Raw genomic sequence first — 15606 nt, 5'->3', positions numbered from 1 at the left:
TCAAAATTTTATTCTCATGGAGAAAGTTTTGGTGTGCAAATCTTTTATGTAAGATTATAAGATCTATTTTAGTAGCTATATTCGCCCGAATGATGTAACTTTCACTCAGTGAAATCTTAAGCTTCATCCTACACAATCTCTCTCCACAAACCCCCCATGCAACAATATTTTCTCCCTTGAAAAGTCTGCAAGTTTTCTTTATACAATGAAGCTACCATCAACAGTACAGATAAGCACTTCATGCCAGTAATTTCTAAACCATTCAGTTTGATTCATACATGCTCAGTAGCGTCATAAACTAAAAAAACACCCATTTTCGTCTACTTGCTTACCTCCTACGAAAAAGTTTATGTAATCAGTGCATTTCCTCTAGATTTATAGCGATTCTGACCCTGATCATTTGACATAAGATTTCTTTCGCTTAATTTCCACATTTATTATATATGAAGCCAACGTTTCTACGGTCTTTTACACAATGACTAGGTTTATTACACTTTGTTTGGAAATTTTTTTTCTTCAAAACGAGAGTTATCCTTAAAGTGTTTGTTTCTCTGTTGTTTACCTGCCACAAGAGCCTCCCTCTTTGTATCTTCCTGCAGATTTTGACACTTTTCTTCAACCAAAAATCTCGAAATCAAAATCGCAAGTGTTTGTTGATCAGGATTTGTTGAGTTTCATGCACATTGAAATGATCGTTCCATGTTTGTAACATCATTAACATTATTGGGACCACGATAGAGTTGAGTAGCAGTTGGCACCACAGTGACACAATCGGTTACTTCAAGGACAGTTCCAAGCCAGACGCCCTGTAGCATGGATTTCACTGACCCCCAAACCATCGTCATTTGCGACTTCAGTGGTGTCAAGTGAGAGCTGATTGGAGGGCAGGGTTGGGGTCTGTTGTGTTTTCTGATGAAAGTTGGTTCTACCTCGGTGTCAGTGTTATCTGTGTGTTGGTTAGAAGCATGCCAATTGAGTGACTGCAACCAATCTGTCTGTGTGCTAGACACACTAGACCTACACCTGGAGTTATGGTCTGGGGTACGATTTCGTATGACAGCACAAGCACACTTGAGGTCATCCCATGCACTGCAAAATTGCATGTCAGTCTGGTGATTCGACCTGTTGTGCTGCCATTCATGAACAGTAGTATAGATGGTGTTTTCCAACTGGATAACACTTGTGTACATACCGTTGTTATAACCCAATATGCTCTACAGAATGTCGAAATGTTGCCTTGCCCTGCTCAATCACCAGATCTGTCTCCAATCGAGCACATGTGGGATTTCTTCAGACGATAACTCTAGCGTCATCCACAATCATCATTAACGGTCCCTTGTCTCGGTATTGATAGACCAAGTGGAACATGCATGGAACTCAATCCCACAAACTGACGTCTAGCACCTGTACAGCACAATGCATGCATGTCTGCATTTTTGCATTCATCATTCTTGTGCTTACACTGGTTATTAATGTACCAGCATTTCACATTTGTAATATCTTGTACAAGTATTAACGTGTGCTATTGTAAAGTTAATCCCTTAAACATGTTACCTAGACAAAGTTATTCTAGAAATTTTGTTACATTATGTTAATTATTTTTTGCTACTGGGATTTTTTTTCCGCCAGTGTAGTTGTAGCCCCACCACTTTCAACATCTATTTTTTTTAGTTGTACCATTGCTACTGGAGTAAATATATGCTTTCATTCTTTTTCTGTTCATAAACTGAAAGTAGTTAGGTCCACATGGCAGCTGAAGATTCATAAATTATAATATGTAGCAATGGCTTCTCCTCAGTTGACTTTCTGATAATTTTCTGAGCTGGGTTGTCCATCTTTTCGCTCACTATGGGCTCCTTTTTTTTATATTGGTATTGCTGCAGTGTTCATGTCATCATTACAGATTGGTTTAACTGTTTGGCTTGTTAGAGTGTCCCAAGCTCCCATGGCACTTAGGTTCCATACACTTGAAACTAGCAGGCCAGCCACTTCTTGACTCCTTTGAGCTTGGTAATGCTTGTAATGCCACTTTTTTATGATTTTAAGGTTATGTTTTCACTGGCAAATGGCGGAAATAACCTCAAAAACTTTTGCTCACACACCATTTTTAATACTGCACCCAGTATTCCATTTTATTTGCATGGCAAAAAAACTCATCTCAATCATTACTGGGCCCATGGGCTTATACATGAGTCACAGCAAAACAGCACTCATTCTCACTGTAGGATGATGACAAAGTTTTATTCACTAAATGGGTGCAAAAACGTGATACAAACATTATAGGAAAATAGTAGTCTTTTTCACCTGTAAGTTCACTGTAGGAGTCCCAAATGGAATCATAGTACAAGCAACTGGAAAGTATGCCACACAGAATTGTGTAAGTATAGCACTGTTTACGAATATCAGAGGAACAAATATAATCGATTATCACAAAAGGAAACACGAGTGAGAAGAAGTCCAAATATCAGAATTATGCTGTTGAGAACACTGAAGTTAGCAGACATCATTACAGGTCCCAAGAACTTAATGGAAAAACGAGAGAGTTGATAATGTTACATATAATGAAACTATCCATGAAAAACATTTTACTAAGCTTAAAAACAACGTATAAATGTAACACATTCTTATCTTACAATCAGTTAAATGAAGAATCAGATGCATGTTTCGGAAAAAAATGGGAAAAAAGGATCTCATATTTTCATATCCCGAACATTTACTTGTAGATAAGGTCACAGCTGAGGCAGAAATACGTCAACTGTTACAAACGATGAAGGAATTCAGTGAAATCTCCTCAATTTTCTCATTCGAGCTTTTGATAGCTGTCTCTATCATTTTCATCAGGAGTTAAAATGACTGACTGCTGAGGCTAGCAAGATATTCTGTTTGTATAAGTGCGACAGCAGTGTCCGGAATCTTCCAGAGGCTGCCAAAGTGATGCACATGTGGAAGGCGATTTCGGCAGCTCAAAACAGCTCCAGTCTGAAGCGGCACTGAGTGATGTATGGTGGCATGAGGGGCTGGAGCTACGTTTGAAACTGAGAGCAGGCCTTCGATATAAAGCAAAAACAAAGACAGATGCTTGACGCTTGGGGGGAGCTGTGAGTGACATTTACAAACGTGGTGCTGGCCCCTTCTGTCACTTGACGTCAATTAGTCCCGCAGCAGATGGGGGCTGTTATGCATTACCCAACTCACCTTACTTGCATGTGTCACTTCAGTCCTCTCTGGAAGATTCCATATGCTGCTGTTGCACATATATAAACAGAACACTATGCCAGTCTATATAGTTTTAAGTCCTGGTCATAGTGGAAATTAAGTGTTTTATTCTATGTGAATTGTAAACCGAGAAGATTTTATTCAGGTATGTCACTGAGAAACACTCTCAGGACACAAATAAAGGAAATATGCCTAACAAAGCCAATAGAGATTGCAGACTGGCGGTGTTCAGAACATAGCAAATAAGTCTCGCATAATTACATTACAGAACGTGAGATAGTAAAGTTCTGATGCCTTTCAAGATATGGAACACATCAGCGAAAAACTCTATGTTGCATCTGATCCTACAGCTCCTGAAATTATTATTATTCTGTGCACTGTAGCAGTGATATTGGAACGACAATTCATTTGTTAAAAAGTTATTGTATGTTACGAGAGTTGCCCAGAAAGTAAGGCACGCCATTTTTTTTCTCAGCCGGAAACAATGCTAAGAATGCGAAACGTTACGTATGTATTATTTGAAGTCTCTTGAGTGAGAGTACCAAGTTTCCGTCACTTCCGACAGATACGGTAGCTGCAGGACAGTTTCAAACTGGCGTCTGTAGGTGATGTATGTTACAAGCAACGTGCCGTCATTGAATTTCTCACTGCAGAGAAAGAAACTGTGGGGAATATTCACAAACGCTTGTGCAAAGTCAATGGAGCATCTGCTGTCGACAGAAGTACAGTTAATCGCTGGGCACGGAGGGTAAAGTCACCAGGAGGTTCGGTGGAGCTCCACGATTTGCAGCGGTCGAGAAGACCATCCACAGCTGTCATACCTGACATGTTGTTGCGAGTTGATGTTGTCATTCGCCATTAAAGGGTACCATTCGTGGAAGACATTTTGAGGACGATGAGAAGGTGATTCACACAGTGAAGCACTGGCTCCGCCACCAGCACTAGAACTGGTACCGACAGGGCTTTCACACCCTTGTTTTGAGCTAGAGGAAGGCCATAGACGGGATGGAGATTACGTGGAAAAATAGGGAGTGCAAATAAAACATCATTCTTTCTTGTGTGTAATTCTCGCTATGTTCAATGAAGAATCGTTGAAGATAAAAAATGCAGTGCATCATCTTCTGGGCAACCCACGTATTTGGCATTTTCTGTGCCCTGCGTTATCTTATAACAAAGAGATTTATTTATTTATCAAATTTCGATGTAAGTATATGGATCAGATCCAAGTACATATTTGCACAGTCAGTTTAACACAATAATGATCATACATGCTACTTAATTATCGAGGTATATCATTTTTAAATACAATGGCATCATACATAATTACACATTTTGTACTTATTGTACTGTCTACCTACACGATTTTATTTCAGTTCCACCTCACATAATAACACATGTGGATTTTGTTATGTATCCTATCCATCTGTGTATATTTTAATTCTACTACACTGTAGGCTATTTTCAATTTTTTAAGTTTAGTATGTAATCATTGCCTGAGTGGAAAGGGCTTTTATAAGCAATAGTTTTGTTGTTTGTTAAAATTTATCTTTCAAGCTAATGTTTGAAATATGATACGGTGAACAGTTGTACAGTTTTATTGCCATGCAAGTAGTATTCTTTCATTGAACATAACTTGTTGGCTGATAGTTCTGATGTATTATTCTCTGGCTAACTTTTTGTATTTGCATCACTGAATAATTAAGCAATGGAAGTAACGTTGGGTGGTATAACGAAAGAAAGGTTAATTTATTAGCCTTTGTTTATACATCCGTCCTTCATCAATTTTTGCAGTTGTTGTGCATGGGCACTAATGTTATGATATTGAGCCCATTACCATAATTTCTGTCAGTCAATTTGTGACCACACAGTCCACAGCCAAGATCAACAAAAGCTACTTCTCTTATGTTTCAATACATTACACTGTAGAGCTTACTGCATTTAACAGACGCTGATGAATGTCTAAAATGTGAATATTGTAAACATTTTGGAACCTATTTCTTGTAAGCCATAAAACAGCAATTACATTTTCAAATAATCCTCTGTAATTGCAGCTGCTGACTCTATATAGTGTCTTGTGTTTAATGTAATGTGTTCCAAACATGCAGAGGTGTCCCAAAAATTTATCCACTATTTAAAAGTCCATAACTGGCAAACTAATTGACGAAGTTGTCTCATCTTTGGTAGTGTAATAGTTTGTAGTTCCGGTAATCGCCACACAAGTGTTGTAATACGTTTTTTTTTGTTTTGTCAGATGACAGTCGCCAGATAGTCAGTGTTTTGTTCTTAGTTGCACCTAGTTTCGAGTAAACATGGCTGGCGCAAGGCTTACATTCGATTAAAGGAAGTCAGTTTTGAAGTGGTATTTTAAGTACGAAAACATTAATGAGGTTCAATGGCAATGGCGAAATGAGTATCAAACAGAGACACCAACACGTTTAACGATTCTTCGCATTGGAGACAAATTTGAAGCCAAAGGCTGTGTTAAAGATATACACAAACAACGATCTGGACGACCAGTAATAGTAACAAGTCCAGCTAACTCCCGTCGTGTGTTACAACAATTCACTCGCTCACCACAGAAGTCTGTGAGACAGTGTGCCCGTGAAACTGGAGTGAGTCGCTCAAGTGTTCGGCGAATTTTGAAGACAGCAATGTGGAAGTGCTACATCCCACGATTGCTACACGCAATGAATGAGGACGACCCAGGTGGCAGAATGGAGTACTGCGAGTGGTTTACTAACATGGTGCGCAACGATGAAGAGTTTACAGAGATGATTGTGTGGTCTGATGAGGCACAGTTCAAACTTAATGGTACAGTAAATCGCCACAATTGCATCTACTGGGCCGCCGAAAATCCGAACGTCCATATAGACAAAGCCACGAATTTGCCAGGAGTAAATGTGTGGGGTGGGTTGTCTTACCGGGGCTTGATTGGGCCATTCTTCTTTCACGGCACAGTTACCGGTGAGGTGTACCTTCAGAAGCTTCAGACATCCATTTTACCTGCCATCCGAGACTTGTGTGGAGACGGAAGAGTTTACTTTCAACAAGATGGTGCCCCAGCCCACTACCAAAATCGTGTTAGGGCTTATCTCGACGAAAATCTACCAGGAAGGTGGATAGGCCGTAGAGGTGCTAAAGGACGTCGTTCATCGACAAAAGCCACACACATTCGATGAGCTTCGAGAATCCATCGTACATTCATGTGCAAATATCCAACTGAACACGTTGCAGTCAGTAGTCCGTACTGCAGTTCAGCGGCATCGTTTGTGTGTGGATTTTAATGGTGACCATTTCGAACACCTACAGTGATATCTTTAAGTTGGACTTTAAGCTACACTCTCACCAAAAATGAGACAACTCTGTCAATTAGTTTGCAAGTTATGGACTTTCAAACAGTGGATACATTTTTTGGACCTCGCTCTGTATATTGTCATGTATGTAGTTCACACTGTAATGTAGCAAATTATTACGAGTTGTCATCTTGCACTCAAAACGTAGCTTGCCACGGAGCCGGGAGGAGAGGAAATGGTTCCCACTCTCGGACAGCTGACGCTGGCTACTGGGCCGGGCGAGCATTCTCTGTGTGAATCTGAAGAAGTACTATTGAATATTAATCGATCTTTTTCATATTTAGTGTACCAACTTCTATGGACAATAGAACCATACTGCTAAAATTTCAAATAAATAACTTCACTACTTTAGGAGATATAAAATTTTACCTGAAACACATTATAACTGCGCTGGCATTGTGAAACCGAGTTAGGGACTGTAATGTATTCATCTGTAGTATCAACTGAAACTACAACCAAGAGGATAGGTTCGTATACCCTAGTTTTCTGGAAATATCTTCAGTTTCATTGCCACAGATATCCAGCGTAATTAAGAGTGCATTGGAAAATTATTATTTCATTGTGTTTTGGTTGTGTGAGTGTTTTGAAGAGGCTGAGGGTGCGAATGGAGGACATACGTGAAGTGAGAATGTGATATTTTATTAAAACTATGTAAGTGTAAGCGTGAAAAAGTTGTTGTGTTATAGGGGAATTTGTGACTTTTGTCCGAGTGAGCTTGATTTTGTAAAGGGCAGCCGGAAGGGACGTTGAGTATTAAATTTATTAGTAATTTATTTTGTGGAAAGGAATCGTATTTTGTTTTCATTAAATGTTACCTAGTTTCAAAATTACGAAATTTCTACTCTAAATTATGTGTGGTAATCTGATTGGCTGACATTAGAAATACTGCGAGTACAGAAGTGCTCGAGATGGTCTGCTTGGCTGCGTAACACATTAGCCAATCGGAACTCAGCGTTTCTCGCGCGGCCGGCCCGTGTGGCCGAGCGGTTCTAGGCGCTTCAGTCTGGAACCGCGCGACTGCTACGGTCGCAGGTTCGAATCCTGCCTCGGACATGGATGTGTGTGATGTCCTTAGGTTAGTTAGGTTTAAGTAGTTCTAAGTTCTAGGGGACTGATGACCTCCGATGTTAAGTCCCATAGTGCTCAGAGCCATTTGAACCATTTTTCTCGCGCGTTTGAGTAGAGCTTGGTGCCTCAGATCTTTGAGTCGAGATAGTCGCACGGGAGCCGTCTTCTGTTTAACACCTACGTTAAATCACGCTGATCAAATTTGTACCAAAATGAAGAAATCCGCGCGTTTGATCGGATCTCGTGCAGTTGACGAAAAGTAACCACAGTGTTGAGTATTTTGAGAAAGTTTGAGCTTTGTGAGTGACTTATTTTAGGAGATTACGCGTGTGAACATTACAGGTCATACATAAACACCGCGTGACGTGTTTCGTGCAAGTTACTAGACTTTGTGGCGAGCACTTCTGTACAAGAAGAGTACTGAACGACTGACTGTGTATCTCGCAAATAGTCTCGTGGGTCAGTGGCTATTTGGGACGTTTAAAATATCGGGTCGGACTATTTTCTGGCTGCGTTTGGGTGTGAACTTGTTACAGAGACAGTCAATAACATTGCATAATTAGTGTCGGGATATTAAGTACGGACGTGATAGCCACTTTCCTTGTTTTACAGGCAATAAACCAATTAAAAAGGCATTTTAGACATTTTTCAAACAAGTCATGCAAAGATCTCGAACACTCGATAGTTTAACTAACGTTCAGCTACTGCCCATGGACTGGAGTTACGTGGCCTGTGCGTGGTCAACACTGATTTTGTCAGCTAAACCAGTATCTACCACCGTAGAGTGAAGGGGCAGACAACCCGAAGCGTATTTAGGTAGGTGGACAGATTGTTTAATGAATGATGAGAAAGCAACCAGCCACGTCGCATTGTCACAATGCTATTTCAGAGTCAGAGTGCGTGGAATTTACTGAGCTGCAGCTCACAATGCGTGCAGTACATAAACTGGTAGTGTTCCACGTACTGTAGATTAAACCACTATTTCAGAAACTTAAGCTATTTTGAAGAAACATTCTGTGCACTAACAGTTTTTTCTTGTGTGTTTAGAAACTTTATGACTACAGGGGCAATTTACATAGTGGATTCTGAGACTAAAAATTATCCTACTAGTTGTCTCTTAGTAAATGTTAATTACAGTCACCAAATGACAAGATTAAATCTGCAGAAAAAGTGTCTGAGTGTCAGAAGCAGCTAATTCATTGGTGGAATAATCATTTCTGAAAGAAAAATTAAATGAGACAACCTCTGTGACAACTGCAGTCTGTTTCTTTGCGTGTAGGTTACTATCAGTCGTAGATTTTATAGGCTGCTCCGCTATCATATTGATTCTAACGAAAATGTGAAACCATGTCTACAGAACACGGGAAAAGATACCATATGAATGGTTCACAAAAACTTACCCCTAACAACAAAGGTAATTAAAGTGATACTAGGTGCGAGACAATTTTGTTTCTGTTCAGTGTTAATGAGCCTATCGTTTAAGTGCTTCTATTAAGTAAGAGACTGTTCTAACGCTGTTGAGCTGTTTACAAAAAACATGACCTGCAAAGGGAGGGGGAGAAATATTATTATCCCCCTCCCTGAAACTACTGTTGTTGTGGGAACTTTAGAAACTACCAGTACATGACCTGCAAAGTAGTACAGTGAAATATCATCATCCCCCCCCCCCCTCCGCCCGAAAGTACTGATGCTGGAGGAGCGTTAGCATCTGCACCTAGGATCAGAGGGGGAAGAAAAAAACTGGCATGTTCTGTTCAATTATAAGTCTTGAGGAGTTTTTTCAGTATTGATAGAGCTATTTAGCATTTTTTTGGCAAATAAAACGACGAATTGCAGAAATAATGTAGCAATGCTAACACAGTGACATGAAAAGATTGACAGGATGTACATTTGCAGTTTTTTAATATGTGTGGACGAGTGTTCAGATTATTTCTACATAAAACCGTAAAATATTTTTCTCAATACTCAAACAAAGTAATGACATTTTGAAATATTGGCAACGAAAAACGTGAGCGCAGTTTATGCGACATATGACAGATATAGTAAATAATAAAATTGTACTGAGATACAGGTGCAGATTCATGTTCAGTCATTTTATCTAATTTCTTATTTACAGGACTGAAAAGTCTGAGTGCAGCTTCTTTTGACAGACATGATCAATTCTGAACTGATGTATTCTTCGAACTAATCATAGCCTGCTCTACACAAACTGGAGCCTTCAATACAACAACACTATGCAGTTGTCAAATAGATGATGAGACTCGCAGAAAGGACATCTCTTTGCACATTAAAAAACAAAGCTGTTTTACTCTGGTTGATGCGACTGTCCATTGAGCACTTGCACAAGAGGGTGAATCATCCATATCTTCCCATTTAAATAGTTACAAGTGTAATTTTAACAAGCTTCCAAAACTATGAAACACGAGAATGGAACATTGTACACAATGAAGAAATCAACTATCTTATATGGCAGGACATGTCATATGTGCAGACATAAACACAATGCTACAGTTAACAAATGGGCACAAGAACGAATCAGTAATATCACTCCCTTTTAAATGGGTATTAATAGAACTTTAACAAATGACGAAAATTATGGTACAGGAAAATTTAACAATGTGTAGTGTTCATGTAGAGTACAGAAAGAGTGATTTGTAAATAAATAACATGTCGGAAGACAGTTTTTCCATGGCAACAAATGTGAAAACTGATATCATGTGTTAAATGCAAGATCCAAAAAGTGGTTTGTAATTTTATTATACAGGGTGTCTACAACGAAATCCCTTTACATAGGCGGTTTAAAAATAATAAATCTTCCTTTTTTTCAGGTCTGACTTGTCCACTGGGTGCAGAAGGACCTAAAGTTGCTGCCTAACTTTTGTCAACTTTTGGCACGTTTTCATTGTTTACCCGACGGGAGGCCCTAGCCACACGGCATTTCCATTAAAGTCCTCATCTCGTGGTCTTGCGGTAGCGTTCTCGCTTCCCGCGCACGGGGTCCCGGGTTCGATTCCCGGCGGGGCCAGGGATTTTCTCTGCCTCGTGATGACTGGGTGTTGTGTGTCTTTCATTATCATTTCATCCTCATCGACACGCAAGTCGCCGAAGTGGCGTCAACTCGAAAGACTTGCACCAGGCGAACGGTCTACCCGACGGGAGGCCCTAGCCACACGGCATTTCCATTTTTTCACTGTTGTCTGGCCAAGTGAAAATGGTTTCAGTTCAGAAGAAGGCACAAACTTTGCTCTAGTACACAGAGTTTAAATCCTCTGTTACGGTACAGAGACAGTTAAGTCCTGTTTACTGGAAAGTAGCACCAGACTACAAGAGAATAAAAGCGTGCAAAAGGCAGTTTGTGGACACTGGCAGCATTCTGAAACAGCCTGTAGGGGGTCAGCACTTCTCTGAAGAACAAGTTGAGAATGTCCGCCAGACATTCCAATGAAGTCCACTTAAATTAATTCGTCCCGCTGTAACAGGAACTTCAGATGTCATGTGCAACTGTTCATAATGTCCTCAAAAGGTGGTCTGGTTCTGTATTCATACAAGGTACAGATTCTGCAAGCCCAATGACAAGCAACAGCAGTATGGATTTGCATGTGAAATACTTAAGCAAATCGACTTGAATCCTGCTTTCTTGTCAAGTATAATGCTTGATGATGAAGCCACTTTCCATTTCTCTTGATCTGTCTGTAAGCATGTGGTGATCACAGTATCAGGGGAAAGGTGCAAGATAGCCTGAAATCGAATGCTGATGTGGCCTCAATTACAAAAAGATAATTGGACTGTTTTTCTTTGCTGATGAGAGCAGCACAAGATGACATACCTAGACATGTTGAAGATGTTTGCTCTTCCTAAGTTGAAGACTTGAGATGAAAACTTTACAGAGCGTAGTTGAACTGCTTAGTCGATGAGTAACTGTAAAATTTTACGGAGAGTGAGAAGTGTGGGCTCTGTCAGAGGTTTGTGAGTAGTGGGTTATGGTGAATGATCTGTTCAAAGTATATTCATTGGGGGGGGGGGGGTGCAGTGCGGAAGCCAGTGGGCATTCTAGCGAGATCCTCTCCTGGGAATGTAGAATCTGTAGTAGAAATAAGTTGACAGAGGAGCTGGAGCGTAAGATCTGTGCCCTCCAGGTACAGTTACAACGTGTGAAGGAGGAACTAGATGGTTGAGGAGGGTGAAGGGTAGTGGGGAATGGGAACTGGCAATTGGCAAGAAGGCAGCTAGGAGGAGAAGGTATGCAGACAGTTATACCTTGCGTATATGCAACAGATTTGACCAACTGTCAGAGTCGAGTGGAGAGGAGCCGCTTAAAGCTGTAGATGTAGGGAACATGCAACAGTCCTCAGCAGTTAGGAGGCCTAGGTCAGTTGCAAAGTCTAACAGAAAGATTAAGTTTCTACTGCTAGGTAGTTCACATGGTAGAGGTGTTGGCCAACAGTTGCAGGAAGTGTTGGGGAGTGAGTACCAGGTCACCAGCATTGTGAAGCCCAGTGCAGCGTTGGTTCAGATGACTGACAGCATAGGGGAGTTACGTAGGAATTTTACAAAGGAGGATCAGGTACTGATAGTGGGTGGAGCAGGGAACAGTCTTGATAAGGATGGGGAATATGATGTAGGTGGTGACCCGCTAAAGATAGCTACTCAAACTGGTGGCACTAACGTGCATTTTGTGCAACTGTTTCAGCGTCATGATCAGCCTCATCTTAATGCGGCTGTTACGTGCCTTAAAATGGGGTGGAGAGGGCGCTGATGACAGAGGGCATGGGTCACATTTCAGTGGTGCCAGTTGGGTCTATCAGTACATAAGGTTTCACTAGGCAAGGCCTGCACCTCAGTAGGTATGTGAAGGGGAGGCTGGCAAAGCTTATAGGTGACAGTGTAGTGGGTGGTGGTGGGATCACTCATGGAAAAATTCCTGTAGTACTTGTTGTTAGAGCTGCACCGTTTTTACATTGAAGTCATCTGATAGGTACACCTGCTCAAAGGAAGTCCCTCTAACTAAGGGCTCACCTTCAGAGGACGTCATGTTTCCAAGTAGAGAAGGAATTAGCATATTTGATCACAGTACAAGAGGTATTAGAGATAAAGTTAGTGAACTGCTTATAGATGTTGACTCTGAAATTATTGGTTATCGGAGCACATCTTAAATAATTTGACAATTCAGAGGCTTCCTTTACCAGGATACAGATTAGCATGCTGTTTTTCAAGGAGTCCCTTGCAGGTGGGGGAGTGGGTATGTATGTAAAAAACAGTATTTCATTTGAGTCCACAGAGGTATCACAGCACTGCACTGAACAGATGTTTGAATGGTGTGCAGGGGTAATTGAATTTAGTAAAAGTAAACCTCTAATTATTGTTGTTTGTAGGTCCCCTGACTCTGACTTCAGAGCATTTCTGCTCAAGCTAAAAAAGTTTCTTGATTCACTTTGTAGGAAGTACCAGAAATTAGTTATATGTGGTAACTTCAATATAAATTTTGTATATGACAGTGCAAGAAAAAGGATGTTGGTAGATCTCCTAAATTCATATGATCTGATGCAGACAGAGTTTTTTCCAACTGGGTGCAGGGGAACAGAAGCAGAGCCATAGACAATATTTTTATTCATTCTTCATTACTAGATGGGCATTCTGTTAGTGAATGCGTGATGGCCTTTTGGGCCATGATGCACAAATTTTAACACTAAAATGCTTTTTTACTCAAACAAATGTCACATGTAATTACAATCTATGTAGGAAAGTTAATCCAACAGCAAAAGAGAGTTTTTTAAACCATGTCAGTGAACAAGAGTGGCAGAATGTTTATAGTGCCCATAACGTAGATGATAAATATAATGCTTTCTGTAACACATTTCTCATGCTCTTTGAGAGTTGCTTTCCATTAGAGCATTCTAACCGGGGTATTAGCAGTAATAGGCAGTCCGGGTGGCTGACTAGTGGGATAAAGTTATCATGTAGAATAAAGCAGAAACTGTATCAAAATATTGGAAGTAGTCGCAATCAAGCTACAGTACCCAATTACAACCAGTATTGTAAGGTGCTTAAAATGTTATTAGGAAGACAAAGAGTATGTGGTATGCAAATAGAATAGCTAATTCACAGGATAAAATTGAAACCATATGGTCAGTTGTGAAGGAAGTGTCTGGTCAGCAGCACAAGGTCTACTATATGAAGTCAGTACATAGTAAAAATATTTCTGTTACTGATAAACCAGATGATATATGTACAGTACTTAACAATCATTTTCTGAGCATTGCTGGTGAATTAAACAAAAATTTAGTTTCTACAGGGAATCATATAACTTTCTTGTCAACTGCCTTTCTGAGATTGATGTATGAAACACTCCTCTTTGATACAGACAAGGGGGAGATTGAGTCAATAATAAAATTACTGAAGACTAAGGACTCCCATGGTTATGATGGAGTGCTAGCAGAATGCTAAAGTACTATGCTGCACTTGTTAGCCCTGTATTTAGCCATATTTGTAATTTTTCCTTTAGGAATGGTCAGTTTCCTGAATGATTAAAGTACTCAGTAGTAAAGCCACTTTATGAAAAGGGCGAAAGGGATAATGTAGATAATTTTAAACCTATTTCTATGACTTCAGTGTTTGCTAAAGTTATTGAAAAGGCTGTGTATATAAGGATAATTGATCATTTTATATCACAAGATTTTCTATCAAATGTACAGTTCGTCTTTAGAAGTCGTTTAATGACTGAAAATGCTGTATTCTCTTTTCTCTGTGAGGTACTGGATGGGTTAAAAAAAGGTTTCGAACGCTAGGCATATTTTTTTATTTAACCAAGGTGTTTGATTGTATTGATAACAAAAAATTTGCTCCAGACGTTGAACCATTACGGAATATGGGGAGTAGCTCACAATATGTTCACCTCTTACTTTATAAACAGACAGCAAAAGGTCAGTACTCACAATGTTGCGAATGGTTGTGATGTGGGGTCTGAGTTGGGTACGGATAAGTGGTAGGTGCCCCAGGAATCAGTGTTGGGGCCAGTCTTGTTCCTTATTTATATAAATGATATGCCCTCTAGTAATACGAGTAATTCTAAAATATTTCTATTGCTAATGACACTAGCTTGGTAAGAAAGGATGTTGTGTGCCACATTGGCTAGGTTTCAAATAGTGCAGTTCATGACCTAAGTTCATAGCTTGTAGAAAATAATTAATGCTGAATCACAGTAAGACTCAGTTTTTACAGTTTCTAACACACAATTTAACAAGTCCTGAGGTTTGAATTTCACAGTATGGGCATATGATTAGTGAAACTGAACAGCTCAGATTTGTAGGTGTTCAGGTAGATAGTAAACCACTGTAGAAAGCCCATGTTCAGGATCTTGTTCAAAAACTTAATGCTGCAATTTTTACTATTCGAACTCTATCTGAAGTGAGTCATCGTTCGACACGAAAATTAGTCTACTTTGCTTATTTTCATTCGATTATGTCTTATGGTATTATACACTCCTGGAAATGGAAAAAAGAACACATTGACACTGGTGTGTCAGACCCACCATACTTGCTCCGGACACTGCAAGAGGGCTGTACAAGCAATGATCACACGCACGGCACAGCGGACACACCAGGAACCGCGGTGTTGGCCGTCGAATGGCGCTAGCTGCGCAGCATTTGTGCACCGCCGCCGTCAGTGTCAGCCAGTTTGCCGTGGCATACGGAGCTCCATCGCAGTCTTTAACACTGGTAGCATGCCGCGACAGCGTGGACGTGAACCGTATGTGCAGTTGACGGACTTTGAGCGAGGGCGTATAGTGGGCATGCGGGAGGCCGGGTGGACGTACCGCCGAATTGCTCAACACGTGGGGCGTGAGGTCTCCACAGTACATCGATGTTGTCGCCAGTGGTCGGCGGAAGGTGCACGTGCCCGTCGACCTGGGACCGGACCGCAGCGACACACGGATGCACGCCAAGACCGTAGGATCCTACGCAGTGCCGTA

This window comes from Schistocerca cancellata, chromosome 4, assembly GCF_023864275.1.
Source record: "Schistocerca cancellata isolate TAMUIC-IGC-003103 chromosome 4, iqSchCanc2.1, whole genome shotgun sequence".
Taxonomy (NCBI): domain Eukaryota; kingdom Metazoa; phylum Arthropoda; class Insecta; order Orthoptera; family Acrididae; genus Schistocerca; species Schistocerca cancellata.
The sequence above is the reverse complement of the archived record's forward strand: the minus strand, read 5'-3'. Positions refer to the sequence as shown.